Here is a 15,941-nt window from a genome sequence, read left to right on the forward strand (position 1 = left end):
GTTGGAATGGAAGATACAAAAACGATGGAAAACGTCAAATCACCGATTGTAGCTTGCTCCCGAAACGATTCAATGGTGCGAGCGAGTAGAGCCTGAAAATGCGCAGGTCTGGGAGATTCTACCGATTTTTGTTGTCGTTTTCCGTCATCCGGTGTGGTTGTCCTAGGACCGTGTCCGGCTGTTCCACGTTTGTCTTGGGTTAGCTAGCGTGTTAATCCGTTTGATGTTCTCCAGGTTCGGGAGGATGTTTTACATTCGGTAAGAGAGCGAATTTTGTGGGGGAGAGAGCTCGGTAAGAGCGTAATGGGCTTCGGGATTTTGGGGGTTTCCTAGGCCGTGGGTAGCGCAAGATTTGGCCATAAATTTTCACCACTGATTTTCAGTACTCTCGTGACGCTGCTGGGAAGCACTCGTGTTTGATCCTTTTGGGCTTTCGTCCCGGAAATCGGGAGTCCCTGGTATTGCTGGTGACCTAAAGTAGTGTTCTGGAATTTCACTCGCGACTGTGTGTGGCGTAAAATCATCTGTGACTGGGATTGGTGTTTTTTTGGGGGAACGAAAGCCGCTGACGGTCAGTGTTGTACTGAGAGAAAAGGGCGGCAGAAAGCTGTGTGTGACCTTCCGGTTTCCGCCTTTTTTCTGGAAAGGAAAGCCGTCGGGTTGGAACGTTTTCCAGATGGTCCTGTTTGTTGATTAGGCTCTGGTGAGAAAGTTGAAAAGTGAAGTGGAAGGGCTCGAGCGTACCTGATATAAACCTTCGGTGGGATTTAGCTGAAAGCGGAGCACTTCCGTTTCCTAGAGTTTGAGTTGTTGCGATTGGTGGTTGAGCCTAATTAACGTTCGACTGTAATTTGGATTGCTAATTGGAGAGTGCTTCAAAGGGATATCATTCACAAGTGGCTAAGGCCGTATAAGCCTGATAGTTCTCTTATTGCGCGATAACCCAAATCACATTCCAGTGGAAAAGAGGGTGGAAAATGAAGCAGTTTGATTAAACAGGAGTGTTTTTGGTGGGTGGTTTGTGTGCATGTCATGGGTGAGGTGGTTTAGAGAGATAATTTTTCTGGGGTGAGAATTCTTGAGAGGTGAGAAAAGTGCTTCCCTTCTTGGCGGTGGATTCGTTCCACGTTCTTTCGATCGGTCGTATCGAGGGTGTAAAGTAGGAAGCATAAATCTACACGCATAAATTAGGCTCCAGCATAAAGCGGCGCCACGATAAATCCAAATTCTCAACACGAACCGAGAGTTCAAAACTGCCCACGGCTGCAAAGTCCAGAGGGAAATTTCCCACGAGCGGAATCGTAAAAATTGTGGTAAAAGTGATCCCCCCATTCCTAGCTCTGTTAAATCCTACTGAGCGATTCCCATAAAGTGACATGACATAAAGTGGAGCGTGGCAAGCATTCAGTGATAAAATAGCAAAACAACCTTACGGAAGGCGAAGTTTTGGCATTAAACGCACCCGAAGATTGTGCAGAGTTCCATGAATTAAAAAAAATAAAAACAAGTGAAACACTACCACATGAAGTGGAATTCCCTCCTAATTGGAAAAGAAAATTGCTTTAAAGTGTGGAAAATCTGTGTAATACAAAGTGCGAGAAAATTACGGCGAATATAATACGGTTTAGAGTGGTTAAGCTTCAGCATCCGAGAAGAGTCAGTGTTTCCATTTCTCGTCACTTCCTTCCTCAGCAACAAGGATTAAAAAGAGCGGATACAACAGAAAAAAGGAAATACACAAAATCCATTTGAACCCGACTACGTGAAGATAACGTTGCTCCACCCCGTGTGTAAACCAATTACTGGCCCCTGGAGCTAAAAATGGATTAACCAGTGGCACTTTCAGCAGTTCAGCCGTTCACCCATTCCTGTAGGACTCTCCAACAAGCAGCCAATCCCTTGCCCGGAAATGGAGGCATCGATTTTCATCTGATTTGGTAACAGGTATCTATCGACTATCGACCGGCAGCTTTTTCCCAACGTTAATCCTTGTCAATACATATTAGCAACCTTCCTCTCTCGCTCATTTCGACATTTTTCCGGGAACACTGGGTCCGTAATTGAAAGTGTACCCGAGCATTATGGCTTGGAATTGAATTACATCAGTTTCGAGTATGTTTTCTTTTTTTGTTTCATTTCAATGATAAGAGGAACAATTGCAATTTTGTTCAGTACTTGAAAAACAAAAGTTAAAAAGGGTGAAACAAACAAAAATGTAATTCAAATCGTACTTTTTCCTCCCAAATTATGCTGGACACGTCATTTTGATGCATATAGTGTTTCATATCGTTAATTTTTTTGGTAATATAAGGGAAATTTTTTTTTCAATCTTTTCGAAAGTTTTTCTTACAATATGGCTAACATTTACTGATAGTTACTTAGTTTAATTTACTTTAAAAACTGGGTTTTCATATGAAGTAAAAGGTAGAACGACCAAAATGTGTTTTAATCAAAATATGTTTAAAATATGTTTATTTAACATCTGAAAAGATGGACTTTCTGCTCCCATAAGTTTTTTTATGCCTTCTGGGCATCACTAATCATCAGTGTAAAATTTGAGACAATTTGGTTGATTCCTGAATTAGCACATAGCGTTTTTGAATGAAAAATTCTCGCGTGAGCTTTCATTACGTCGTATGAAACATCTTGAGAATTCACAGAAAACTGCTGCAAAAGTGATCAAAACAACTTTGTAATTTACATTTCACATATAAAATATGTTGTCCAGGCTAGAAATATTCTAAATAAAGCTTGCCAGATTGCCCGGTTTTATCCGTGTTTGCCCGGATATTTGATGCAAAATTTCGAGAACGTCCGGCCCGGCCCGGTTTCCCGGATATCGTGAAAAAAGTCCGGATATTGCCCGGATTTTTTCACAATTTTCACAAAGAAACAAAAAAAAATCAAAGTTTTTGAGAAAGTTTCAGCAAAATCGATTAACGGTATGGAAATTTTCAACGGTTGTTTCAAATAATTTTGCTGATTTACTTTTATAAACCTTTAAATATTTAAGTGTTCCAAAAAGTTTTTGGAAGTCTGCAATTACATTAATAAAATATTAATTTAATTTTTTTGCCTTTTTTCTTTGCTTTTATATATAATAACACCTAAATTTTGCCCGGTTTTTGCCCGGTTTTTGGATTTGAAAAATTGAAATCCATGCCCGGATTTTGCCAGGTTTTTTTGAAAAAATGCCCGGAATTGCTAGGCCCGGATGGGAGTGGAAAAAATTCTGGCAACCTTATTCTAAATGGAAAGAAGTTGCAACAAGTCTATGTCTGTTTTTGATTTTTTTTTCGTAATAAAACTGATAGTTTACATTTTGTTTCATACGACGTAATGAAAGCTTACGCGAGAATTAAGTTTTCCATTCAATATTGAAACGTGTTGTGCTAATTCAGGACTGGATCGCTCCCAAAACTTTTATTGCTATTTCTGCTTTTTTGAATGATGATGTTATTTGTTATGAAAATACTTCTTTTCACTCCCCCCAAGCATGTTACCGGCCAAACCAGACATAGGGGAGATAAGTGCGTTATGGCCACCTTATGGAGGACGCTTATTGAACCATAGAAAGTTATATTTGAGTAACATCATTGGTTCGTGTTCAGACACTAAAGAAGTCTATTTCCTAACTAGCTGAAACTTGAAAAAGGAGATAAAAACTTAAAAAAAATTGCTAAAAGCTGAAAATCAGTCATTGTAGGGGCCTAACGAGAACCCCCCCCCCCCACCTGAGGCGATATGAGCACCATTAATCGGGGCTCAATAAGCGTTTTCTGCCGTACAGTCTAGCAGCGAATGAAATTCGATGAAGGCAACGAAATTATAGAGCTACAGCTTGACTATTTAGTTTTATATGACGATTTGGTCCATTGGAAAGGTATCGGAGAGAAAATCAGAGGACTCGAGTTCAATCAAATCAATGACAAAATAATGTCCATATGGCTGTTTGTAGTTTTTAAAAAATTCACACACACTCATACATTTTTTTTGTTTCGATTATAGTCGTTTTACCATCACGTTACAGTTGGCGGATCGTTATTGAAAAACTTATCCGATACAACTGTGTTCGATGTTTACTCTTGGGCTCGAACTCGCGGACATCTGCTCAGGAGGCAACAGACTTGCCAACTGAGCTACAGTGTATCAAAAAATTGTCCGTACAGCACGTTCCTTGAAGTCCAAACAATCAAAAAGTGCACTTTTTAGTCAATAAAATACTACAATAACATCATTTGCTGCAGAAATTAGTCCTTTTTGTAGATCAGTATTAAAAACGTTTATAAATTAAACCTTAAAAATAATCTAATTCATTTTGTATAGAAGGTCCCAAAAACGACGTCAAAAAATTGTCCGTACACTGAGGCCTTTGTCAAATATTAGTCAAGTAAACAGTTTTGTGTCAGTCTGTCAAACGAAGAAACGTGAATTGAATCTCAGCAAAGACAATTTCCAGTGGTCTGAGTGATGAATACGGTAAAATGAACTTTATCTAGCATAAATCAGTAGATTTTCGTGTATCCGGATGTCAACGGGTATTTTTTTGTGAAAAGCAGACATTTTCCTGTTAATTAAATCCACAAAAATTAACATGAAAATGTCTGCTCCTCACAAAAAAATACTCGTTGACATCCGGAAACTGATTGCTGACCTGAAGGATGACGGTAAAAGCTTGTCCGAAATTGCAGGTATAGTAAAACGGCCACGATCGTCGGTTCAGTATGTCCTTCAGAACTTTAAAAAGACTAACTCCCTGGAGACCACTCCAGGAAGAGGCCGCAAACTGAAGCTTACGGATCGTCACCATCGCATCATTAGCAGGGAAATCAGTCAGATTCCTAAAATCAGAGCCCCGAAACTAGCAGACAGCCTGAAGAATTTTGAAAATATACAGGTTAATCCTCAAACGGTACGGAACATACTTCATGAGAAAAAAAAACCAAGGTCGTGTTGCTCTGAAGAAGCCGTTTATATCTGCTAAAAAAAGAAAAGGCGGCTGGAATACGCCCGAAAGTATGACCTGGAACCGGAAGAGTTCTGGCAGAACGTCATATTCACTGACGAAAGCTAATTTAAAATTTTTGGGTCTGACGGACATGTAAGAGTATGGCGTAATCCAAATACTGAATTGGATCCGAAAAATTTGTGACCGACAGTTAAGCACGGTGGTGGCCATGTAATGGTGTGGTATGCTTTCAGCGCAAATTGCACCGGAAACTTGACATTCATTTACGGAGAAAAATAAAAAGATTTATCAGTCATATTACGCGTCTACAGGAATATAAATATGATTGTTTGGTTCTGACCCGAAAATACGATCAAACCAACCATCAGCTTATTCGATTAGTCCCCAGTGAGTTAGTCTTCTTAAAATTCTGAAGGACATACTGAACCGACGATCATGGCCGTTTTACTATTTTATGCGTAATTCGAAGACAAGTAAATAAATGAATTTCGGACAAGCTTTCACCGTCATTCTTCAGGTCAACAATCAGTTTCCGGATGTCAACGGGTATTTTTTTTGTGAAGAGCAGACATTTTCCTGTTGATTTAATCCTTAGCTGGGCTTGTGATATAGCTCAGTTGGCAAGTCTGTTGTCTCCTGAGCCAATGTCCGCGAGTTCGAGCCCAAGAGTAAACATCGAACACAGTTGTACCGGATAGTTTCTCAATAACGATTCGCCAACTGTAACGTTGATAAAGTCGCGAATGCCATAAAAATGGTAAAACGACTATAATCGAAACAAAAAAAAATGTTGATTTAATCCACAAATTGTTTAAATCTACTGATTTATGCTAAATAAAGTTCATTTTACCGTATTTATCGCTCAGACCACTGGAAATTGTCTTTGCTGAGATTCAATTCACGTTTCTTCGTTTGACAGACTGACACAAAACTGTTTACTTGACTAATATTTGACAAAGGCCTCAGTGTACGGACAATTTTTTGACGTCGTTTTTGGGACCTTCTATACTAAATGAATTAGATTATTTTTAAGGTTTAATTTATAAACATTTTTAATACTGATCTACAAAAAGGACTAATTTCTGCAGCAAATGATGTTATTGTAGTATTTTTATTGACTGAAAAAGTGCACTTTTTGATTGTTTGGACTTCAAGGTACGTGCTGTACGGACAATTTTTTGATACAGTGTATATCACAAGCAAACTCATACATTATGTTTCTGGTGCCTTGTTTGACGGATGATGTTACTAGCCGTATTATGCAACTATAAAAATGATCGATCATGAATGGTAAATATAAAAAAATCACCTCGACCAGTAATCGAACTTGAATCCTCTGATTATCTCTCCGACACCTTACCAATAGACCAAATCGTCAGATGTGAACTAGTCAAGCTGTAGCTCTTTAATTCAGTTGACTTCATCGAGCTCCGTAATATCTTAGAAAAGGTGGTGCCCAGTTTGCCTAGGTGCTCGTTATGCCCTTATCTCCAGTATCTATACTACGACAAAAAAAATTAAATATCTCTGCCACCTTTCCCTTTGCCTTTGTTGGATGCTTGAATTGATAATCGTCTTTTGTGGCAAATTCAGATTTTTTGCAAACTGAAAAGCATGAGTTAGGGTGCACGAGCGGAGTTTTTCATCGCCGTTACTCTTGCGCGGAGGCCATTTTGATAACTGGAAAGCTATCCACCGAAAACATATTAGCCACATATTTTACACACCTGCACCAGCGGAAATATGGATTAACATCTATTTTTGAATACATTATCGTTTCAAACACAAAGTAACGTGACGATTTTTTGATAGGTTTTTTCGCTTAAAAATGCAATTTTTTTTGCTTTATTTTCCAGTAAAACGTCCCAAACTTTATATATCCCTTAAGCTTATCCAATTCACTACCTAACGCATCACAAATGTTACCTTTGCTCATCTTTCTCTCATGTTAGCAAAAATCCACATTTAAAAAATGTTGCAAATGAAATGCTACACAAACTTTGCCAAGACGATTTAAGAAAATAAACGCAATAACATTCCACCGACTGTGGCCTGAAGGATAGCGATTAAGTTTTTTATGACAGAGGTCATGAGATCGAGTCTCGATCACGGCATACAAAGAACTCTTTCTGTGGGCTGGTGGTGTTAGCATTTGTAAGATGCTTACCACGCTTTAGTGGTGAATGGAATTTAGATCTGTTCAAAGAAACATGAAGTTTCACTGAGATCTTTTATGTGACGTGACGTGACAACGCAGAAATTTTTCGTTTCTTCGCAGCAACAGAATCAGCAACAGCATGACAAACAGGAAATATGTTGAACAATAAATCATTTGTTAAACTGTATAAAGTCGCAAGTAAACTTTTTAAATATGCTTTAGAATAAAATTTAAAATTGCTAGGAGAATGCTTGCATTTCATTGTTGATGCGCTTGTCTCTGTGTATTGGTGTTTATGTATGTGTGTATGTATGTATGTGTGTTTCATGTACCCGTGTGTGCGAGAGAAAACAAAAACAAAACATGGTGAAACCAGGCTGATGTAATCGGCTCATTATAATTCAATAACCTGAGAATTGCCTTATTAACTTATTTAACAAACTAAACTTAGTTTGTTTGGTAAAACTCCGATATCAATCAATATACCTTCATCAAATATACAATTATTGATTAAATATTTTCTGATGTTTCCAAAAATGTATAACAAGGAAGGTGGTAAAGTAAGAATAATAAAGAATTTAGAAGAATTTGAAATAAAACTCACTTCCAATGGAGCCACATTAAGTAGGGGGTATTAAAATCTGCGTAGCACGTTAAGGGGGAGGAGGTATAGCAGCTTGTTACGGTTTGTGGATTTTGAATAGAAAATATGAATCGAATATTTTTAGTAGGGGAGAGGGGGCTCCTTACTAGTTTTTGGAAAAGCGTAACGTGACGAAGGAACTAAATGAACATTCCATGAATGGCTGAACCAATTTTCAAGAAATGATATTTATGGAAAAACTTTTGCCAGGATCTTGATAATCATAGTTTTCAAATGGTAAGTTAAGAGTGATATAAACAAATTTTTTCAAATGTAGATTTTTTTGACGTAACGACGCAAAAAACGTGTACCAGCCTCTCTAAAGCAACTTTGCCGGGTAAAAATATTTTGATGTATAATATCATGCAACTTTTTTGTGCACCCAGTAAACTACAAAACTGCGTTTAAAGAATTAGAATTGGATCAATTTTACGTCTTCGAGGTAAGTTTAAAATTCAAACATAACAAAAACTTTTTAAAAAATTTAAAGTAACTTCACCATTCTATGACACTTAACTCAAAGGTTGTATAAAACATTAAATGTAAAAACTGTACATTTTTTATCGCGTTGAATCATCCTTTAATGATAAAAAAAAAGTCTTGGCTGCAGCAGTTATTTGGAAATCTCGACACTCAGGATGCAAGAGCGTGGAATGTGTCATTATGGGATTTATGCAACGTTGAAGTTAAGCATTTGTTTTATCGTTCCAGTCTTAAAATCTTTGAGAACAACAACGCGTTGATTTGACGATTTTGATATTTTGATACATCTGTGAACCTCTTTTTAGGTGTTTGTAAGAAAATCTGATTTTCATTAGCGTTGAAGTGGTCTAGCGGATAGACTGGCGTGAATCTGGTTTTGGATCGATTCCTGGTATCGGCAGAAAACTTTTGGGTTCAATTCCTCCTTTAACTGATTATATAAAAAGAAAGTTCAATTAGTTGCCAGAGATATGAAAACTAGCCCACCTGAGGCACTCGTTCTTCCAAAATACACCTAAATCAATACACGCATTACTTTCATTCCATAACAGTTCATACTAAACCTGGGTGTCCGGGTAAATTGCATGCTGCATGGGATATTTGTTGAACTAAGGCAGTTACAAATGTCAAATTCTGGTTTTGTCACTCTTCTCCCCTTCCCACCTGGATTTTTCATAAAATCCCGGGAAAGGAAATAGATAAAATTTGAGGAGTTTTATAGAGAAATAGGATAAATTCATCAAAAAGCCAAACAGTTGGAAGCTCAAAAGTCAAACTATAGATTAAGGAAATTGTATCACCTTTCGTATTCGAGATTTTCTCAACTTTTCCATCAAAATTATTCCTTTTTTCTGCATTGTAGATTGCGTTCATGTTTCTTGCATGTATGATTTTGTTTAATTGGTTCCCGTTTTTTAATATTTGGAGTATTTTTTACTATTCCAAATGAAATGAATGAAAGATATCAGAATTGTTCCGGTCTGTTCAATAAAAAAAATGCATTAAAGTTAGCACATGCACAGGCAAAAACTGCAGTAAATCCGTGAACCCATGGTGGATAGCCAATTTACATACATCAAAAGCATAGAAACGTATAATTTTCATGGAAGGTAATGTCACAAATTGAGCACAAATTTTTAAAATATAACGATTCAAAGAATTAAGATTAAAAAAAATTGACAGATTAGAAAAAAGGTCGCATAAATGAATTACCTAAATTGCCTAAATGGTTTTAAACCAGTTTAATCCTCATTCACGATCAGATTTTGCTTCAACTTTAAGATCAGAGTAATAAGCAGATATACTTTAACCGATATATACCACTTAACGAGAATACGGAAGAAACAAATAACTCTTTATGGATATCTGGAAATGGACGTATTACACTGTGATTTTTTTTCGGAGCTTTGACCAGAGATGCCAGGTGTCCTGATTTTTTAGATTTTCCTAATTTTCAAAGACCGTTTTCAAAAACTCTCGAATTGTCCTGATTTTTGAAAAATGTTCTTTTAATGTGCTGATTTTCAAAAAAATCTCTATAAAGAACAAATTTTTAGTTAAGTTTTGAAAACTTCGAACAAATCTGTAATAACCACCTGGCACCTCTGTTAGTCAATCGTAAAAGTGTTGTTGGGGGGTGCCGACCGGATCAATTTTTATCACTTTTTCTTTTGTTTACGTACAACGATAAAAAATTATTTGAATAGAAATCTGATTTAATTTACAACTTTCATTAGTCAGCTCGATTTATTCAGCTTAGTTTATTTGATAAAGTTACGAACAATAGTAATCGATGGATGCATGTTGAAAATATTTTGGCGTTAGTCAGCACAGCTTTAATTTGATATTATGAAACAATAAGAGTGGAAGGATTGATGTTGATTTATGCTCGTTGCAGATGTATTAGCTGTTTAAATTTATAGTTTCAATTGTAAAAAGAAAAAAAATTATTAAGCTTTGCTGGTTCCTATCCAATCCAAAATTATCAATTAACTAAAAAAAACTCATCCGTCATCTGTTGCAGAAAAAATGGCGATACGTATTAGATATAATATGTCAACAGAAAAAAGAAAAAAAAAAACACTTCTCTGTACTGTAGGTTTTTAAACAAAAATCTTAAAATAAACTAGGGATATAGTGATCAACATTGAATTCTACCACCAACCTCATAAGAAATTAATCGAAAACTAAATCAGTCAAATAAATATTCGTTGCAGCATATTCGCAGCATTTTCAACTTTTAGACAGAAAATGAGTACTTTTTTAATCGTTTATGATTAAAATTTGTGCCAGAACAAAAAAAAAATCAACATAGCTATTGTTTTAAAGATGAGACATGCTCAGTTTGGTCACACTAATAAACCTATCCACTGCAAAACTCTCCTGAAGACTGAATAAAAGTTTTAATAATGATTATTCTAATGAAACAAAATTTTAAAGCTGCTCACTGGTCGGTGATTCAATCAGATCAATTTGAAATTTGGGCCATTTTTTGTTTTTTTTTCTGTTTTCCACCCCTGAAACGAACACAGCTGATCTGATGTACATTTTCAGTCTGTTCATTGTAGTTTGTTCAAAATAGGTCGAAACAAGTAGAAATAAAATTGACAGTTGATCACCTGTCTCTTTCCAATTGACTGCGATCGATTTGTACCAGGTCGAAATGATTCCAGCTGGAACGACTTTGAATAGTTTCAACTTGTTTCATTAAACAACGACCTGACCAGTTTCTATCAAAACATTGGCTCATTGAACAACTATTAGTTGACAGAAATCAGTTGAAACCGATTTTTACGTACGATTGAACGAAGTTTTTGTGCGTTCATGTTTTCAAAACATTGACAAATTTTCTTTAAACATATTTTAATCATTTTATTTATTCAAGTTTCTAACATTGGGAGCATGGTGCAAGAATAAGAATAAAACTTGATTTATTATAGCTGGCAACGCTGCGCTGATTGAGTCGTGTTTGAAACACACGCTATCAGGAGTTACAGGAATTTCGCGAATTAGTGCTTCCATTTTGTTCGCTAGGGGATTCTGATGATGTCGCCGTTTCGTTGTATGGAGAAAACGACAGTGGTGAATATTGGTTTTAAGTATATTTGGTAATAAAGCTGGAACAAATAACAAACTCTTCTTATGTCACCCCCCTCCCCTCTCTTCCTTGCTTTTTCCAAAAATTTCTAAGGGAAAAAACATAAAGTTTAAAGAAGTTAGAAGATGAGAAATGTATCCACTTTTGTTTTTGACATTTTTCATCTTAGCGACCTAAATTGACTCTGACGATGTACCTATGTCTTTAAAAATAATTCAACTTTTCGATTTTGTGAAATTTAGATTATGTGCAAATTTGTTACGTGGAAGTCTTTGTCCAATTTGTTCCAATTAATGAAAATTTGGAAAAATTTTTATTATGATCATTACCCCCCCCCCCCCCCCCCAATTTAAAGTGACAAAAGAAGGATTTCAAATTTTATCCTACCGAGTTGTTGAGATAATAGAGAATATTTAATGATCAACTCATCATTACGTCTAGCCTCACTGGAGAATGTTTAAAAATAAAAAAAAATCACACACAGTGTTTTGAACTCTTATTTGTGTTGTGAGCCCCCTTGGGTGAAAAATTCTTCTGAATCAAAGCAATCGCAAAATGCCCTAAAATTTAACCATTGTATAAGAAAAATTCAGATGTCGATATTTTGACAGCAACTTTCTATCTTCTACAATGAGCGATATCGATTGTTTTGGTTTAGTTTTGGTTCCTCATATGCTTTGAAAATAATTACTGGGAGTCTTAACTTTTCATGTTTATTTTTAAGTTTCTATAGTTAACTAAAAAGAGGAATAAAACCACCTGTAACTTACTTTGCACAAACTGAAATCAAACCCTGTACTCGAAAAAATGCACTTGTCTCTTTTGTGAATAATTTGCGATCTTGTAGAAGGAAATTGACGAAATTTTTAGCAAATTAGTTAAATTTTTTTATGTTGTTCAGATTTCGACTGGTTTTGTTGATGTGGTATTGATTTTCTTTTTTGAAATCGGCACTGCTGTCTATTTTCGAAATGATGATTATTTTATTTCATCCAACGTTTCGAGACTAGGTTGGTCTCATCCTCAGGGAAAAAATATAGTCATCTGGCTTTTGTGAAGACTTATGTCTGGCACTGTTGTAGATTTTCCTGTTTGAACAATAATTAAAAATAACGATGAATTTAAAACTATCTCACAAAACTTTTCAACGGCAATTTTGAAAGACTGAACAAACGGCTTTTTTTCAAAATGAACACTTCATACCCTGTTATTGAATTCTGAAGAAATTTTGCACAAATTCTGTAACAAAATGTGAAGCCGTTATAACAGCGATAAAATACATAATTTGTGAAACGATTTGCTTTTACTTATAACTCTGCTATACTGAGCAAGTATTTCACCTGGTTTATGGTTTGTGTTAACAGATTAGTATTGAAACAATTAGTTTTTTCTTTTTCCATTTTTATTCAAAAGAAATTCTTATGAAGCAGTGAAAATTGCAATAACAGACTTATTGTTTAACCATAGAACTAATCCATACAAAAAATCTTAAAAAAATGCGTTTGCTATTTTCTCCAAAAATCCGAGAATGTTTGGAAATTCGATTTCAAGATTCTTCCATTCATTGGAATAGAAATATGTCGAGAAATAGACTCACGCCTGAAGAAGTTTCCAGAGAATAGGGTTTATGATTTTATTGGACTTGACAAACCGACCTCGAAGTCAAAATCACACATTTTACACCATTTGAAAAGATTTTTGAAAAATATGATACTAAATCACTCAATTTTGAAATCGTCATAACTTTTGATTGACGCATCTAAGAGGTTCACGGTGTTGAGCAAAGTTTTCTTTAATCCTTCAACAATAAGTTGTAGCTTAAAAAATTATAGTCCAGTGTTACAGTGAGGCTGTAGAGTTATTTAAGCTACATGTCACATTTTTCATACTTATTCCCAAACAATCTTTTTTTTGCTACAGCCCATTCCAAATCATAGGGTGACCAAATATTGCACATACAACACATAAAAATCTAAACTTAAACATAGTTTAAAGGTTCATGGACTTTAGACATTTAAATTTATGATTTGATCTTCAGCAAATTACTTAATTTGAATACTGTTGCTGTACAATAAAATCATGAAGTATCGTAAAACCTGTTATCAAAAATTCCAAAAACGTTTTCAACATGATGTTTTCACACATTATTACGCACTTTTCCAAATACTGCCTGGAAAAGGTTTGTGTACAATTTCATTTTCAACAAGTCTCTTGAATATGGATTTGTGCTAACATGTAAAACTGACGAGTAATTTGATAGCTGAAGCCTATCACCGAAACAAAACATAAATTCTTTGGGTTGGTTAGCGGAAATGTAAGGTTTTTAAACATGCTTTCCCTAAACACAACAACAAGAATCACTTCTCTGGCCATCAAACATGGCATAAATTTCAATCTAACTTAAATCGCGGAATTCTGTCCGGTAGTTGTGAGTCGGCCGGCAGTTTCCACGCTGCTGTTAAAATATTCATAACAGCATCCGACAAATTTCGGATGCAATGGTGCATCCTTGATGATGTGTTATCCATGTCAGCTGGTAATTTTCTCCTGTCAAGATTTCTAAAATAGCTTTACAAATTTTTCGCTTGATACGCTCTTGACAACTTGTGATCAGTGTGTTGAGCATATTTTAGACTGATTTAATTACTCGCCTTGAGCAATTCAATGAAATGGTTCCAGTTAGACGTGTTAACCGTAATTCAGTTTCTACAACATCCACATTACAAATCTGACATATCTTAGGATTTTCAACGTTAGATTTTAAGTTTAAACATTATTTCTCGTTCAAATTCATTCGCAATAATCTTCATACCTTCTTCACCCTATCCAAGACAAAGACTTACAAAGAAGTAGAATTGTACCTCCTTACATTGCAAACGCAATTTTCAAAATACAAGGGGAATATAAAGAGGAAATAACGATGGCAGAGATTACGATAACGAAAAAAAAACGTTTTCCCCGAATCCGGCCGGTAACGGAAACATGCAATTTGGAAATGTTTACCGTTTTCGCTAGGTTTTTTTTTCTTTCTTTCAATACCAGTGGCTTCCGGCAAGGTTTATTTTACGTTCCCACTCGACTTTGACCTGACGATTGGGATCTTTCGGGTTGTTTGTGGTTTGACGTGGCCACTTAACGACTCTGGAACCCGGACCTGAATTGTGAAGCGTGACCTCACGCACCAAACGTTTGAGCAAGTTTAAAACGGTCTCATATAATGACACCGTAAGGCTTTGGAAAGGTTATCCAAATCGGCTAAATCGATCCGGATATAATTCAAACCGGAAGTGGAAAGTTCGGGTTGAATGTCGTGACGATGATAGCTTCTTGATATGGGATGGTATAAAATGGAATCGGAATCGATTCCCGTTTTGAGTATTAACGGACTATCGTTAGCACCCATCATGAAAATAATTTTTATTGTACAGCAGTGATTGCTCCAAATATCTTGATAGCTACATTTTTTATTTTTTTAAATCAATGGCTGAGTTTTAAATTTGAGTGTTGAGTTTTAGTCTAACCTACATGCTTTTTTTTTTAATCATGACGTTTTCTAGCCAATATATATAAATATATTGTTAAGCTCAATCAAAAAATGTAAAAAGGATCTGTACCTTTGATTTACAATTGCCACCTTATTTCTAAACAGTTTGGTACATTTATTAAATGGACAAAAACAATCACCGAGTGATATTAAAATAATTTAACATTGGAATCTTGATGAACGAGAGTCTACTGGATTAGCGCTTACCTTGATTTCCTTAAAAGAGGTAAGTCTTACGCTCACCGAAACATATCAATCGAAAAAGATTAACTATTAAAGAGGTAGAGGCAAAAAATTTTGCTTGAGGAAATGGATAATATATCAGCTTATGAAAAATTATTCACATAAGAAAAGAGTCATATATTTTATGTATAGCATTCGATATAGCTGAAAACCTCTCATTAGATCGATTGGAGATAATTTAAGAAATATAGAGTTGAGAAACAATTTTGATATAGAATCATCTCGTTTTAAGAGCATGGGAGAAACTCCTACTCTCAGGGCTTGAATTCTATAGGAATCACAATAAAAAGGTCAAATAGAAGCGATCAAATCGAAATGCAAGGATATTGCAGTAATATTTGGGTTCACACATCTGTTGCTCTCATAAATACCATAATGCCAGTTAATTACCAGAAGTATAGCTTGATTCTTGGTTTTAACTTTGTTAGGTTTAACTCCTCAATTTCCATAGTTTTACATTTACTGTTATAAAATGATTATCTTCTTAAAAAGTATTTGAATATAGTTGAGAATCTTTAAGCAACGTTGAATATCTCATTGTTAAACAAAATGCAAAACTAACTAGAATATTCTGATTTTAAAACAATATTATTATAATATTGCTGAATTCCATTGTTAAATTCACAATTTTTTTATTAAATTTTTCCTTGATTGTGTTTAAGATTGTTTTAGCTATTCAATTTATTTTTTAATCTCCGCTCTCCACAATTTTCTAAAGTTTTAAACTAAACGCTCTCTAAAATAAGTCTGAGAGAAAACAATCCGCATAGAGGTCTGTTGATACTTACGGTTTCGGAACCTGCA

The 15,941-nt window shown here is 35.4% G+C and overlaps 1 protein-coding gene across 1 annotated transcript in view; it reads left to right on the forward strand.

The window, feature by feature from the left end:
* Positions 1-400: 400 nt before the first annotated feature.
* The window catches only part of LOC129744036 (SPEG neighbor protein-like), a 523,363-nt gene continuing 507,822 nt past the window's right edge, over positions 401-15,941 (forward strand). Inside the window, exon 1 of the mRNA XM_055736360.1 lies at positions 401-1,944. The gene's annotated coding sequence lies outside the window, so the exon portion shown is untranslated. The remainder of the gene's footprint in view (positions 1,945-15,941) is intronic.

The sequence above is a fragment of the Uranotaenia lowii genome, chromosome 2, assembly GCF_029784155.1.
Source record: "Uranotaenia lowii strain MFRU-FL chromosome 2, ASM2978415v1, whole genome shotgun sequence".
Lineage (NCBI taxonomy): Eukaryota > Metazoa > Arthropoda > Insecta > Diptera > Culicidae > Uranotaenia > Uranotaenia lowii.